The 16204-nt window shown below is 35.0% G+C and overlaps 1 non-coding gene across 1 annotated transcript; it reads left to right on the plus strand.

Annotated features, from left to right (window-relative positions):
- The first annotated feature begins 15918 nt into the window (after window positions 1–15918).
- Window positions 15919–15991, plus strand: TRNAR-ACG (transfer RNA arginine (anticodon ACG)). The gene has a single exon. It is a non-coding gene; the product is annotated as a tRNA-Arg (tRNA).
- The last annotated feature ends 213 nt before the right edge of the window (window positions 15992–16204 follow it).

Here is a 16204-nt window from a genome sequence, read left to right on the forward strand (position 1 = left end):
TTTCTACTGGGTTGTTATTAGGTCTGTAACCTCCTTTATTTCAATATAGATCTTTACAGAACTAATACATGACTAGATTAAAGTATAATCTTTAATTGAAGAACTCGAAGTAGAAATGAACCAAGAAATCATATTTGAATTAAAAAGATAAATTTAGTTTCTCTGACTAATCAAAGCGGGCTAGTGGCGCAATGGATTACGCGTCTGACTACGGAACAGAAGATTCCAGGTTCGAATCCTGGCTTGCTCGATTAAGCGTTACAATTTTGGGTCCGGCATGGCCATGCGTGTTAAGGCGTGCGACTAGTGATCTGAGGTTCGCGGGTTCGCATCCCGGTTGCGCCAAACATACTCGCCGTTTCAGCCGTGGGAGCGTTATAATGTGACGATCAATCCCACTATTTGTGCTAAAAGGGTAGCCCAATAGTTGGCAGTGGGTGGTGATGACTAGTTGTCTTCCGTCTAGTCTAACACTGCTAAATTATTGACGGCTAGCGCATACAGTCCTCGTGTCGCTTTGCGCGAAATTCGAAACACAAACAAACTGTATATTGCAAAACAACACTAGTATACTAAGACAGGTTGCTTTATAAAGGTCAGTTTTATATTCTTGAATACGGTAACATCATTGCTCGTGAGCAGCGTAAGTACAATTTCCATAACTTTAGCCAGGCACTACTGTCTGGCCAATGTACTAAAAGTAACATGTATATTGTTAAGATATTTAGATTAAGCATTTCTGTTTTTATGTTGTCACATGTAGTTTTCCTAGGAACAACAACATAATTTATATTTATTCCCCAATTTTTTATGCAGGTTACGAAGTCTGTCAAATTGAACCAACCCGTATGAAGATAAAGTAGTGAAAATAACAGATAAATATAAAGTTTGGTTGATAAAAACGACGTTCATAATTACCTGGGGATTATAAAGATTTTGTACGTAAAATCTGAAAATGTTTTGATCCTTAAAAATATTTTCAATCTTAAAATCAAAATTATTTTGCATGTTGAACAGTCAACATCCTGGTAACGAAAAAAATACAAGAAAATCTTTAATTAAAAGATCTTAATATTTAATTGAAAATGGCATATTTTGTTTTGAAAAGCTCGGCAGTGTGTACCAATAAACTGTCAAATATTGCAAAGATATGCTTACATTATCAAAAAATTATAGTATAATTAATTTTATGGTTACGAGCTGAGTAAATTTCACCCAACCTTTACTGGAAGGGCTATCTGCAAAATTACCACCATCTGTACCTTATCAGTGGATCTTCAAGAATTCAAAATATGAACACAGAGTACTGATCAATTCTTTCTTTCAGTTTGTTGAATGCTTATCCAGAATCAAGATACGAATAAATGTTATTTGGGTTTTCAAGTAATTTGCGTGGAGGATTTAACAGAATGATCATAGTAAGAGCATGTTATAAGAAATCCACTTATCTTCCACAGGTTCACATAGACTGTGAAGCTGTTTGAAACTATATGTTCTCAAGACGGTTTTTATGGGTATTAAATCTTTAATTAAAATAAAATACACAACAATGTTTTGACCTTCTTAAGTCATCTTCGCAAGCAAGCTAATCAAATCTATATAGAATTCGCCCACGAAAACTATGTTTATTTTCATCGATGGTATAACTCTAAGCACATTGGTAACAGTTTTGAAAAACTAAGACAGTTATATCTAATTGACATAACCTAACATCCAACTGCACCGCCCCCTACAATCCTGTACCCGTTTATACTCTCATCCCTAAGACATATGTCCAGCAATGGTCACTTGCAAATTCTCTCTTTCTTAACCTGAAGATGACCTAGGAAGGTCGAAACGTTGTTCTCTCCTTCTCAGTAAATGTTTTAATACCCATACCAGCAGTTCTGAGATGCATTTTTATTTCAAGTGGATTTCTCGTCATCAAGATCTATAGATAGATTTTAGTGTATCACTTGGTTTCTATGTCAGATAAAGCTATAGATGTATGTTTGTCTATCACTTATTTTCCGAGGTCGGACAGACCTACAGTTGGAAGTTTGTGTATCGATTCTTTCTTTACATCAGAGAAATCCATGTTTCTTGTCACTTGTATTTCTATGCCAGAGTAAATTATACTTGCATATTTGTTTATCAGATGATATTTTGTGTATCTCTTATTTTATTTACGTCAGACAGATCCACCCTTGGATGTTGGTGTATCACTTTTTTATATATCAGACATACCTATAGTTGTATGCTTGTGTATGACTTCTTTTCCTGTGTTTGACAAATCTGTTTTTACATGTATGTCCATCACTTATTTTTCTAATTGAGACATATTCATACTTAGATATTTGTGTATTACTTTTTTCTATGCCAGACATACTCATACTTGGACGTGTGTGTAACACTTGGCTTTCCATGTCAGACAGACCTATAGCTGGATATTTGAGTTTCACTTGTTTATCTACTTCGAAGAGACCTATTCATGGATGTTCGTGTGTCAGTTCTTTTTATGTCATACAGATCTCTAATTAATTATCAGACAGTTCTAAGGTTGGATGTTTGTGCATCACTTACTTTTCTATGTCTTAAGGACATATAGTTGGATGTGTATGTATCACTTTTTTTTTCTATATCAGACAAACCTATAGTTTTATATTTGTGTTTCACTTGTTTTCTATGTCATGGAGAGCTATAGTTGTTTGTCTGTATATCATTATTATTTATATTAGACAGTCCTCCTGTTATATGTGAATGTGTCATTAATTTTTTTTCTATGCAGACAGACCCATACTAGATGGTTTTGTATCACTTCTCTTTTTATGTCAGACATCTGTATAGTTGGATATTTGTGTACCAGTTATTTTTATGTGTATGACAGATTCATACTTGAATGTTTGTGTATCGCTTGTTATTTATATCAGACATACACACATTCAATTTTAAAAGACAACAATAATTATATAATTATAATACGTTCCTCACGTCAGACAATCATGTAGGTTCATCAAATTTTGATTTAAATGATAAAAATACCATGACCAGTGCGCATTCGAAAGATGAAACTTTTGGGAATTTTAATATTATAATAAGAATAGTATTATATTATATCTACTTGGTATTTTTTATTGGGAATGGTTTTCGCTCGATTGTAAGTGCAGAGCTCAGAAAAAAGGTAAACCTTAATTATCCAATTTTAGCAATAATCGATATATTTTTATATTACTTTACTGTTTCGGGAGGAAACGTAATGGAACACTTTTGTACTCCAAGAAGAAATAAGTAGAAAATAATATTATTTATTATCGAAGGCTGTTAGATAAAAAATTATAATAATTATAAAATAGCCATATATATATACACACAACCAAAAGTCATATGAATGACGTGAGGAAATTCTGAAAATTATAAAGCTTCACGACATATCACAAATATATACACAAGAACATGTACAGCAGCTGCTACTTCCGTTTCATGTGCAGAAGACGATTGTATTACATGTCAAGTGTATTAAAATCTGTGGTTGTTTTATGGGTTGAATATTTTTATGAAAGTAAAAAAAGATAAAATGTCGAATATATATTTTAAAATGTTATTTACACTACGTAGTTAGCTTCTGTCATACATACCTCAGTATGATTTATTTACACTACGTACCACACATACCCCAGTATGATTTATTCTGCCTTTATGATTAATTTCGGATATCGTTTATAATATGTGTTCAGAAAACACGCGTATATATTTCAAAAAAGCAACAATATGGTTTGTCAACAAAGTGTTCTCAGATCTTAAGTCACATGGTTCTTTAAAAGTCACTGTTGATTATATTTTGCGTCAGTCATACATGCGTTCATATCTGTTCCAATGTTTAAAAATAAGGCATCAAATGCATATAGTAACAAGTTTCTGAATGCAACTTCTATAAAATTCTTGGGGTTTGGAGCAAAAGAATGTAGAGAGGGTAGTTTTGACATCTCCATGTGTTCCAAGCTCTTTTCCATAGAGATAGTTCTGCAAGCTTCGGAACAAATGATAATCTAATAGAGCAAGGTCTGGAGAATAAGAAGGTTAGGAAGTTTTTTCCAGTCTAGCTCTCAATCTTTGCAGATGTAATCCTTGCTGGATGGGGCCGTGCATTATCCTGATGTAACACAACATCTTTACGAGTGATAACAGGCCTTTTTTTCTTTCAGTGCAACATTGAAGCGCTCTAACTCTCGGAAGCAAAAGTCTGATGTAATCGTTACATTAAGTAGCAACAACTCAAAGTGGATCACAGATCAACAATATTCCACCAAACGCTTAACAAGACTTTCCTAGGGTGGAGCTCAGTTTGGGCTGTGCTTTAGCCAGTTTATCTGCGGCGCTTAACATTTTTTTAAAATATCCATTTTTCATCTCCAGTCACTAACCTGTCCAAGAAAGGTGAGTGACGTTCACGAGAGTGCAGAGAAGTGCAAATGTCCACTCTTTCTCTAAAACTGGGTTTTGTCAAATCATGAAAACCCATTTTCCAAACTGTTGGAGATGAGGGTGAACTGTTGAATGGGTTGAATTAAACTTCTGTTCTAGTTCTTAAACTGTTACAGCACAATGTTCATCAATTTCAGCCAGCAGTAAGTCATCATTAAACTCAACAGGGCGACCTGCATGTGACACATCAGTTAAGCTGTAGTCAACTGATCTGAACTTCTGAAATTACCTTCAACATTTTATTTCGTTGAAAGACTCCGTATCATAAACACCTTGAATGCTTCATGTAGTTTCTGCCGTACTATTGCCTCTTCTGAACTCATAAAGTATTATATGCCTAATGTGCTCCTCATACACATCCATCTTCATGAGGGTTTATTTGGTTAATGATCTGAAACAGTGGAGTTGGATTAGTTTCTTTCTGTTTGATTTCTTTTGAATTTCGCGCAATGCTATACAGGGGTTGCCTGCGCTAGCCATCCCTAATTTAACAGTATAAGACTAGAGGGAAGGCAGCTAGTTATCTCTACCCACAGCCAACTCTTGGGCTACTCTTGTGACAATGAACAGTGCTTTTGACCGTAACATTATAACGCCCCATGGCGAGCATTCGAACCCACGACCCTTGAATTACGAGTCGAGTGCCTTAACCACCTGGCCATGCCGGCCCATAAATGATGTAAATGAGCCTAAGTATGACTCATCTCTAAATATGTACTATAAGTCAAGTAAATATGTCACCTATTGCTATAAGTATCTAATTCATCATATTGTAGTTTTATCATATAGAGTATTAAAAAGGTATTTACGTAAATACGCATAAAATAATCCAACAACATGAAAAACATTGGAGTATGTGGACTATTTGTATAACGAGTGTTTACTAATATAAACAATGAACGTTCCAACAAGTACATGGCCCTGATCTCTAGAGATTTTGATTTCACATTAATATGTGTAATCTGTGGTCACGAAATCTGTCTCCCCATTGTAGAGCAAGTTACAAAGGCTACAAACAATATACTATATAACAAATCCTGATTAACATATTTCTAAAGTAAAATTTAGAAGGTGTTAACTGTGTCTAAACCAGTAACAGATTTTTCAGTTAAAATACCTTTAGTGTCAGTATCAGTTTGAAGAATGAAAAGTTCCTCCGCTAATTTTGGTGGTTTCAGTTAAAGTGAGTTTATTACGTCCTATCTCTTTGTGACAACGTCTCACGAAGTTTTGATTAGCTTTAAAGAAACCTTTTTTTTCGTAAGTTTAGATTAGGAAGAAGGCAATCATTCCATGAGATAAAATGATCATCATTACTGCAAATGCGACGTAAACTCAAAAACTGTAAGTAAGAAATTGAGCACAAAATGTGGTCGGTGAAACAAATCAAGATTTTTTAAAAAAAACAGTCCATAAGATTATAGTGAACGATGGAAGTCATTTCGTCTAGCATGGAAAAGCATCTTGATACCACAGAAATGTGATTTTGCAGAACAATGTTACTTGTTTCGTGGGCAGACCATATAACCAATGAGGAAGTACTAAAAAGATTAGAGACAGAGGAAGTTGATGATAACCACCAGAGAAAAGACAACTGAGTTATCTGGGACATATAATGAGAAAGGAAGAAATTGAAAATATGATTATTACTGTAAAATTAGAGAGTAAAGTGGTCGAGGAAGATCGGGGTTAAACTGCACCAGTAACACAAGGATATCAATGGATGCCAGTATTAAACTGCATCAGTAACACCAGGATATGAATGGATGCCAGTGTTAAACTACATCAGTAACACGAGGATATAGATGGATGTCAGTGTTAAACTATATCAGTAACACGAGGATATCAATGGATGCCAGTATTAAACTACATCAGTAACACAAGGAAATTGATGTCAGTTATAAACTACATCAGTAACACGAGGAAATGAATGGATATCAGTGTTAAACTACATCAGTAACACAAGGAAATGGATGTCAGTAATAAACTACATCAGTGACACGAGGATATAGATGGATGTCAGTGTTAAACTACATCAGTAACACAGGGAAATTGATGTCAGGAATAAACTACATCAGTAACACGAGGATATAGATGGATGTCAGTGTTAAACTATTTCAGTAACACGAGGATATTAATGGATGTCAGTGTTAAACTACCTCAATAACACAAGGAAATGGATGGATGTCAGTGTTAAACTATATCAGTAACACAAAGAAATAAATGGATGTAATTGTTAAGTTACATTTGTAACACAGGAAAATGGATGTCAGTGTGGCTGAACTTTGGAAACCTACAAGAAACATGAACATATGAAGAAATATAATCGTCAACATTTGCACTGGACATAATACCTAGAGACACAAACAGAACAGTTTGTTATTTTCAATAACGATCTGCCGCCTTCTGAAAGTTAAAGAAGGGTTGAATAGGCTCAAACATAATTAATAATAATAAAGCTGTCAAATTGTGTCCTGTCACGAATAAAGTTTCCGGAAATGATATAAATATACCTTCTGTACAAAAGGGAACATTTCTTAAAAGAAAAATCCAAATTATTAAACAAACAGTTTGTATACGAATATTCCATTCTGATTCCCATAGGAACATAGAGTAATTGTCATTAAACTTAAATATATTTAGATTCAGTAGAAGTTGTAAAATTTTATCAGTGAAAGGTACGAGTATAACTCGTCCATCAAGAAAGAACTTGAGAGGTTTTAAGCCTTTAATGTAAAGATTGAATATGTAAAGAGATATAACATTACCCGTGAAGATTATGATGAATTTGTAGGAACCCTAATTTATGTACGATAAGATAAAGAATGTTATCAATAAAATTAGAAATCAGTTTTGTGGAACACTTGTACACAAACATGATGGGTCTTCCTGAAATCTCAGGTTTATGGATCTTGGGTAGTACATAAAAGATGGACATTCTAGGATCTTATAAACTAAAGTTACGTCCTTCGTCGGTTAGTCTGTTTATGGTGTCGGCTCTTTGAGTTTGCGTACAACGGTGAATTCCATCACATGTAAAATTAGGTGTCGGATAGATGTCTCCAGCTTCAACTATGTACAGTTCATTGCTCCAAACTACATTAGCGCCTCCTTCGTCAGTAATTGTAATAGCAATGTGAAATCGTGGGTGACATATAGTTTGATGTTCCTTCAGCTCAAGCTATCGTAAAGTAATAAATATCGGCTACTATGTTCCATCAACATCAGACAACTTAGAATAATTATTCACACTTGAACTAATTTATGCACTTAATAAAACTCATGGAACTATTTGTATTGGTTGTCGTTTGGTATAACGCTACACACTATATTACATGTACTCTGCTCACCATGGGGATCAAAACCTTTAACTTACTGCTGAGCCACTTGGAGGTGGACAAGAAGCAGATAAAATAAGTCGAGTCTTGTGTAAAAAATCAAAAGGTAAACGTGAAAAGTTTATAATGTGTTTAATGACAATGATATATCTCAGAAAGTTAGAATATTCGCAAGTGTGTCAAATGCCACACAATAGTACCGTAAAATTGAGTATTCATGACAAGATCTAAAATTAACGAGAGGTAAAACCAATGATTGTTAATACATTAACTCGATTCACTATAACTCTAAATAATTACCAAAATAACTAAAGTGTGGATGTAGATTTTGAAAGGTCACAATATTCTGTAAACTTTATACAACTTTAATCAGTAACACAAATACTGTTCAATTTCCCACCAAAATAAATGATTTTTTAAAAAATGTAACAGAAGCAGTCTTGTTTGTTAAAAATCACAATCTTTACGAGCTCTTTCTAGGAAGTATTGTAAAGGTAAGCAAATTCTAATATAACTAATTGTTTTGTTTTTGAATTTCGCACAAAGCTACACGAGAGCTACATGCGCTAGCTGTCCCTAATTTAGCAGTGTAAGACAAAGCAACCAGTCATCACCACCACAGCCAACTCTTGGGCTACTCTTTTACCAAGGAATAGTTGGATTGATCGCAACTTTATAACGCCCCACGGCTGAAAAGGCGAACATGTTTGGTGCGACGAGTATTCGATCCCACGACCCTCAAATTACGAATCGCACGCCTTAACCCACTTGGCCATGGCGGGCAAACATAACTAATATGCTGTAAGTAGTGCATACTGTAACATAACTTATCTACAATATTCCTATTTGGAAAAGGAACATTCATAACTGCAAACCTGAACGTGTCCATGTTATTAAAATGTTAACTTGAATATTTGTTTTTGATCCTGATACCTACTTTGGTGTGGTTTGTTTTGAATTTCGTGCAAAGCTACACGAGGGCTATCTGCGCTAGCCGTCCCTAATTTAGCAGTGTAAAACTAGAGGGAATACAGCTAGTCATCCCCACCGACCGCCATCTTTTGGGCTGCTCTTTTACAAACGAAAAGTGGGATTGACAGTCACGTTATAACGCCCCACGGCTGAAAGGGCGAGCGTGTTTGGCCATGCCGGGCCTTGGAGATAAAGATCATCTAAATTTAAAATAAGAACCTCCCACCTCTATGAGGTGCTGAGATATTATTATGTTTAACAAATCTCATAGAGTGGCTCCGCCCTTCGCATCAATCATTTGAAAGTTCTTAACTAGTACCACCTACTACTGAGTAGCTCAAGTTTAAAACAAATGGAAAGAGAATTTTCCCTCTACGTAATTCTAACAGTTGTTTATTAGTGATTTGATGGCGAATGAAAGAATTTTGTCAGAACTAGATGTGTGATTATTAAGTCGTGCCTCTGAACAGGAATAGGATTTTTTTCAACCCACATGTACTTCACTTGGAGACCCCACTAAATTACAGGAATTTTGAGGATATTAATACTGCAATTTGATGTGTTTTTTTTTCAAAAGTTATTGCTTAGAGTTTACAAAAATTATTATTTCTACATACCCCACCCTCAAGTCTAGACAAGGCTTAATGATAGTACGAATGCACGAGTACAGAATTTCGCAACACGGGTACGTACACTAAATCAATGTTTTGCACTGTATTTCTCATTTACTTTCTATGTTTTAAGAAATATAACTAAAATTTAAACATTTATGAGTAAACAGTAATAAGTATATGTATATTTAAAGACATATTTGACGTACGCTAGCCGACATAGTATACTCTTATAGGCCATTATATAGTTAGGCCTACTGCATTTGTGTGTTTCTAATTGTCTAAAGTCTAAACTGAGGTAACATTAAAACCACATTCGAAACTTGACAACTTTAAAACAAGAGGGCAGTATTAAAAATATGTGCCCAAATAACCCCATCGTACATACATGCTACGAAATTCGACAGATATCAAACAGATAAGGAGAAGTTTGTTTGTTTAGAATCAAGTACAAAACTACACAATGGCTATCTGTACTCTGCCCACCACGAGTATCGAAATTCGGTTTTTTAGAGGTTTAAGTCCGCAGACATATTACTGTTTTACTGGGTGTGTTTTTGTTATAGCAAAGCCACATCGGATTATCTGCTGATCCCACCGAGGTGAATCGAACCCCTGATTTTGCGTTGTAAATCCGGAGACATACCGCTGTACTTGCGTGATTTCGCTAGGAGGCAATGAGAAGCGGTACAGAAACACCTGCGAGGTAAATTGATTGGCGAGACTCAGAACCTACAAAGTTTATTGGAGCAGCGCAACTTTGAATCATACAATAAATGTTTTGACACATTCTAATTGCAATTTTGTTAGCCTTGGAAATTTATTTTGTAAATGTTGTATGAAATATAAACCGCTTGGTACAATATTGTGTTCTTGGAAAAATGGCAAGTACTAATAAAACTTTTATGTTTTTCACGTGTGTTCTTGCTCTGTAGGTTGTATTACAGCATTATTTACAGTGGGTTTAACTTTAGGTGTTGAGAGTAAAATAAACACAGAAAATTCATCGGACATGTTTAACAGTTGAAACTCTCAGGGTACGAACTTTGAATCCTTTTGATTAGGGCCGGCATGGCCAAGCGTGCTAAGGTTTTCGACTGCTAATACGAGGGTCGCGGGTTCGAATCCCGGTTACACCAAACATGCTCGCTATTTCAGCCGTGTGGGCGTTATAATGTGACAGTCAATCCCACTATTCGCTGGTAAAAGAGTAACCTAAGAGTTGGCGGTGAGTGGTGATGACTAGCTGCCTAGAAGAAAGGAGACAGCTGCTCATTTTATTTCTGATATTTAGGTTTTTCTTTTCATTATATTTGATGAGTTTTCTTTAGGCTGAAGAATGAAGTAATAAACGTAATAACAGAAAAATATAAAATTTTACTAAAAAAAATTATATATTCACTTAAGAGGTTCTAGAAATTATACAAGTGAAATGTGAGATTTTTGAAATTTTAATCTCCAAATGAAATCACTTTTCTCTAGTACTAGTTAAAAAAATGAATCGATAATTTCACGAAGAAATATTAATAAAAATACTTTGTTAAAATCTTATTTTTTGTGTGAAAACCTTGTAATGTTTAGTGAAAGTCTAGCAAATTTTCTGAAGATACACCATATATAAATTAGAAGTTACTTGTATGTCAATTAGTTATGGTTGCGTCCGATGGGACTAGGTAATGTCCGTAGAGTAAGTGTTGTACCACATTACATGTGATTTTCACATCTTGAATGACACTCTGTTGTACGTTAGGTTGGTCGTCTTTAATATATTGTGCTTCCCTCTTATCTATATCTCATCAAGATATTAAAGTTATACTTCTGAAGATTATGGACACTTATTCCTATGTAGCCTTCTAAATTGCAAAAACGTACAACTAACTTCAGTGTTGCGTATTTTGTGACTATACGACTAATAATAGAAATGACTGATGGCTCGATAACACTTAGCTAATCTTAACAAGTGGAACAACACCCCTTTTATGTAACATTCAATGTCTTAGTTTCACAAACAATAACATGTTCTTTTCGATGTTGTACTTGTAATAACAGTGCTACAGGTCTATCGTGACAGGTATGGGTCAAAGGTCATGCCATATCACGTTTGTTGACTCGCACTTAAATTTCATTGAACTATTATTTTATTAATGTATTTTAACAAGTTTGGTATCAAATTGTGGATTATAATTCGTCTTTTAGTATGATACATTAATTTATACCTTTATTTAAAAGTAAATATTAAAAGAAATCCTACACATTAACTTCTGTGTGTCATGCTGTATGTCCAAGTACAAAGTCTGCAGTTTCTTACGAATTAGGAACTCAAATTACTGACAAGCTAGAATATCAACAAATAACCTACAATCTTCCTAGTTTGCTAAGGTATCGCTCATGTACCTATTCCAACACAGACCCTTCTACTCTCTTTCCATATTTGTAAACGCGACCTTATATACTCTTATTTCTGTTTATGATATGTGGGTAATCAATCGAAAGCGCAGAATATCCTTCAACTGTGTTTTTTCTCAGACAGTATCAATTTTTATGACGTCGTACCAGTTTTGAGAAACAAATTTTCAAACTGGTAAGTTCTTATTTTTTAGACCAAAATACAGCTTATTACAAAGTTTGATAAGTTATAATGTTTTATAAAAAGTAAGTTTAAAATGTATTTTTAAATAGGAAAATATATGTGCATATATAGGTAGCGTATTATAACTGAAATGTGACTATATATTATAGCCTGGCATTACTAGGTAGTAAAGGCGCTCGAGTCATAATATGAGGGTCACGGATTCAAATCCTCGTCGCACCAAACATGCTCGCCCTTCAAGCCGTGAAGGCGTTATAATGTGACGTCAATCCCACTATTCGTTGGTAAAAGAATAACCTAAGAGTTGGCAATAATGGTGATGACTAGTTGCCTTGCCTCTAGTTTTACACTGCTTAATTAGGGACGGCTAGCGCATGTAGTCTTCGTGTCGCTTTGCGCGAAATTCGAAACACAAACAAACTGAAAATTGCAAAAAAACAAACAAAACCCAACAAAAAACTAGTATACTAAGACAGGTTGCTTTGTAAAGGACAGTTTTATATTCTTGAATACGATAACATCAATGCAGGAAAATGGATGTCAGTGTGGCTGAACTTTTGAAACCTACAAAAAACATGAATCTATGAAGAAATATAATCATCAACATTTGCACTGGACATACCTAGAGACACAGACTGAAGTGTTTGTTATTTTCAATAACGATCTGCCGCCAGCTGAAAGTTCAAGAAGGGTTGAACAGGCTCAAACATAATTAATAATAATAAAGCTGCCAAATTGAGTCGTGTCACGAATAAAGTTTCCGGAAATGTTGTCAATATATCTTCTGTACAAATAGGGAACATTTCTTAAAACAAAAATCCAAATTATTAAACAAACAGTTTGTATACGAATATTCCATTCTGGTTCCCATAGCAACATTGAGTAATTGTCATTAAACTTAAATATATTTAGATTCAGTACAAGTTGTAAAATTTTATCAGTGGAAGGTAGGAGTATAACTCGTCCATCAAGAAAAAAACTTGAGAGGTTTTAAGCCTTCAATGTAAAGATTGAATATGTAAAGAGATATTACATTACCCATGAAGATTATGAACAATTTGTAGGAACCTTAATTTATGTACGATAAGATAAAGAATGTTATCAATAAAATTAGAAAACAGTTTTGTGGAACACTTGTACACAAACATGATGGGCCTTTCTGAAATCTCAAGTTTATGGATCTTGGGTAGTACATAAAAGATGGACATTCTAGGATCTTATAAACTAAAGTTACGCCCTTCGTCAGTTAGTCTATTTATGGTGTCGGCTCTTTGAGTTTGCGTACAACGGCGAATTCCATCACATGTAAAATTAGGTGTCGGATAGATGTCTGCAGCTTCATCTATGTACCGTTCAAAGCTCCAAACTACATTAGCGCCTCCTTCGTCAGTAATTGTAATAGCAATGTGAAATCGTGGGTTACATATAGTTTGATGTTCCTTCAGCTCAAGCTATCGTAAAGAAGTAATAAATATCGGCTAATCTGTTCCATCAACATCAGACAACTTAGAATAATTATTCACACTTGAACTAATTTATGCACTTAATAAAACTCATGGAACCCATTTGTATTGGTTGTCGTTTGGTATAACGCTACACACTATATTACATGTACTCTGCTCACCATGGGGATCAAAACCTTTAATTTATTGCTGAGCCACTTGGAGGAGGACAAGAAGCAGATAAAATAAGTCGAGTCTTGTGTAAAAATTAAAAGGTAAACGAGAAAAGATCATAAGGTGTTTAATGACAATGATATATCTTAGAAAGTCAGAATATTCGCAAGTGTGGCAAATGCCACACAATAGTACCGTAAAATTGAGTATTCATGAAAAGATCTTAAATTAACGAGAGGTAAAACCAATGATTGTTAATACATTAACTCGATTCACTATAACCCTAAATAATTACCAAAATAACTAAAGTGTGGATGTAGATTTTGAAAGGTCACAATATTCTGTAAACTTTATACAACTTTAATCAGTAACACGAATAGTTCTCAATTTCCCACCAAAATAAATGATTTTTTAAAAAATGTAACAGAAGAAGTCTTGTTTGTTAAAATCACAGACTTTACGAGCTCTATCTAAGAAGTATTGTAAAGGTAAGCAAATTCTAATATAACTAATTGTTTTGTTTTGAATTTCGCACAAAGCTACACGAGAGCTATCTGCGCTAGCTGTCCCTAATTTAGCAGTGTAAGACTAGGCAGCCAGTCATCACTACCCACAGCCAACTCTTGGGCTACTCTTTTACCAACGAATAGTTTGATGGATCGCAACTTTATAACGCCCCACGGCTGAAAAGGCGAACATGTTTGGTGCGACGAGAATTAGATCCCACGACCCTCAAATTACGAGTCGTACGCCTTAACCCACTTGGCCATGCCGGGCAAATATAACTAATATGCCGTAAGTAGTGCATATTGTAATATAACATATCTACAATATTCGAATTTGGAAATGGAACATTCATAACTGCAAATCTGAACGTGTCCATGTTATTAAAATGTTAACTTGAATATTTGTTTTATGATCCTGATACCTAGTTTGGTTTGGTTTGTTTTGAATTTCGTGCAAAGCTACACGAGAGCTATCTGCGCTAGCCGTTCCTAATTTAACAGTGTAAGACCAGAGGGAACACAGCTAGTCATCCCCACCGACCGCCATCTTTTGGGCTACTCTTTTACCAAAGAATAGTGGGATTGACCGTCACATTATAATGCCCCCACGGCTGAAAGGGCAAGCATGTTTGGCGCGACGGGGATGCGAACCCGCGACCCTCAGATTACGAGTCGCACGCCTTAACACGCTTGGCCATACCGGGCCGACAAGACTTTATAAACAGAATCTGACACCATGGAACTAACTCATTTTGGATATCAATAAGAGATGAATATCCTCTGTTAAGTGCTAAGGCTCAGCGAACCTGAATTCCCTGTGATAAAAAACAAGTACCGCGCGAAAATCAGTGTGGAACAGGAAATGAGAGTGTTGGTGTCCAATCAGATTCCAAGGTAAGCTGTGCAGTACCCAATAGGCGCACACATCCCATTAGTAATTGTGGTTGTTTAAAAATGAAATAAAAGTATTGTTTTTACCTTCAATTTACGTGTATTATTCTTTCAGACGGCTACAACGTTTTTAGAAGATAAATAGTTACTGAGTTTTAAGTTGTTTGGACCTAACGACTTCATAAACGGAATTGTTAGGGTTTTTTTTCTTTTTTTGCCTAAGGTGAGACAAATTGCTGAGACACTAAGGGTGCTGTGAACCGAAACAGTTTTGGACACGCTGGTAAAAGGAATGGTGCCTAAGTTAAGTGTAGTCAAATTAACATTTTTAATCAGAACCTAACAACAGAAAGAGTGTTTATCATTTTATCTGTTGTGTTGATTATTCTATTTAGAAACGATAATCGATAATAATTAGGAAACATAACAGATGCTAATTAAGAACAACAATAATAATTAGGTGGACAATAATTACGAAGAGCAATAGATAATAATTAGAAACATCAGCGAATAATAATTAAAACCAACAATGGATAATAAATAGGACCGTCAATGGAAATTAATTAAAAACAACAACTGTTAATAATTAGGAACAACAAGGCATTTCTTATTTTTTACAGAGGGTTAGATCCGCTAATTACAGGAGATTTAACAAGGAAACTTCTAGAGTGGTATTTATTTGAATGCTATTCTAGTTGTGTGCCAATTAATGTGACTGGATAAACTTAATAAAATTAAAACAATTTCTTATTACCAACAAACAAAAAAAGTAACGTATATTTTGTTTCCCTTTATTTTAATATAGATCTTTACAGAACTAATACATGACTAGCTTAAAGTATAATCTTTAATTGAAGAACTCGAAGTAGAAATGAACCAAGAAATCATATTTGAATTAAACAGATAAATTTAGTTTCTCGGTCTAATCAAAGCGGGCCAGTGGCGCAATGGATAACGCGTCTGACTACGGATCAGAAGATTCCAGGTTCGAATCCTGGCTGGCTCGATTAAGCGTTACAATTTTGGGTCCGGCGTGCGACTAGTGATCTGAGGTTCGTGGGTTCGCATCCTGGTCGCGCCAAACATACTCGCCGTTTCAGCCGTGGGAGCGTTATAATGTGACGGTCAATCCCACTATTTGTGCTAAAAGGGTAGCCCAATGGTTGGCGGTGGGTGGTGATGACTAGTTGCCTTCCGTCTAGTCTAACACTGCTAAATT

The sequence above is a fragment of the Tachypleus tridentatus genome, unplaced genomic scaffold, assembly GCF_004210375.1.
Source record: "Tachypleus tridentatus isolate NWPU-2018 unplaced genomic scaffold, ASM421037v1 Hic_cluster_1, whole genome shotgun sequence".
Lineage (NCBI taxonomy): Eukaryota > Metazoa > Arthropoda > Merostomata > Xiphosura > Limulidae > Tachypleus > Tachypleus tridentatus.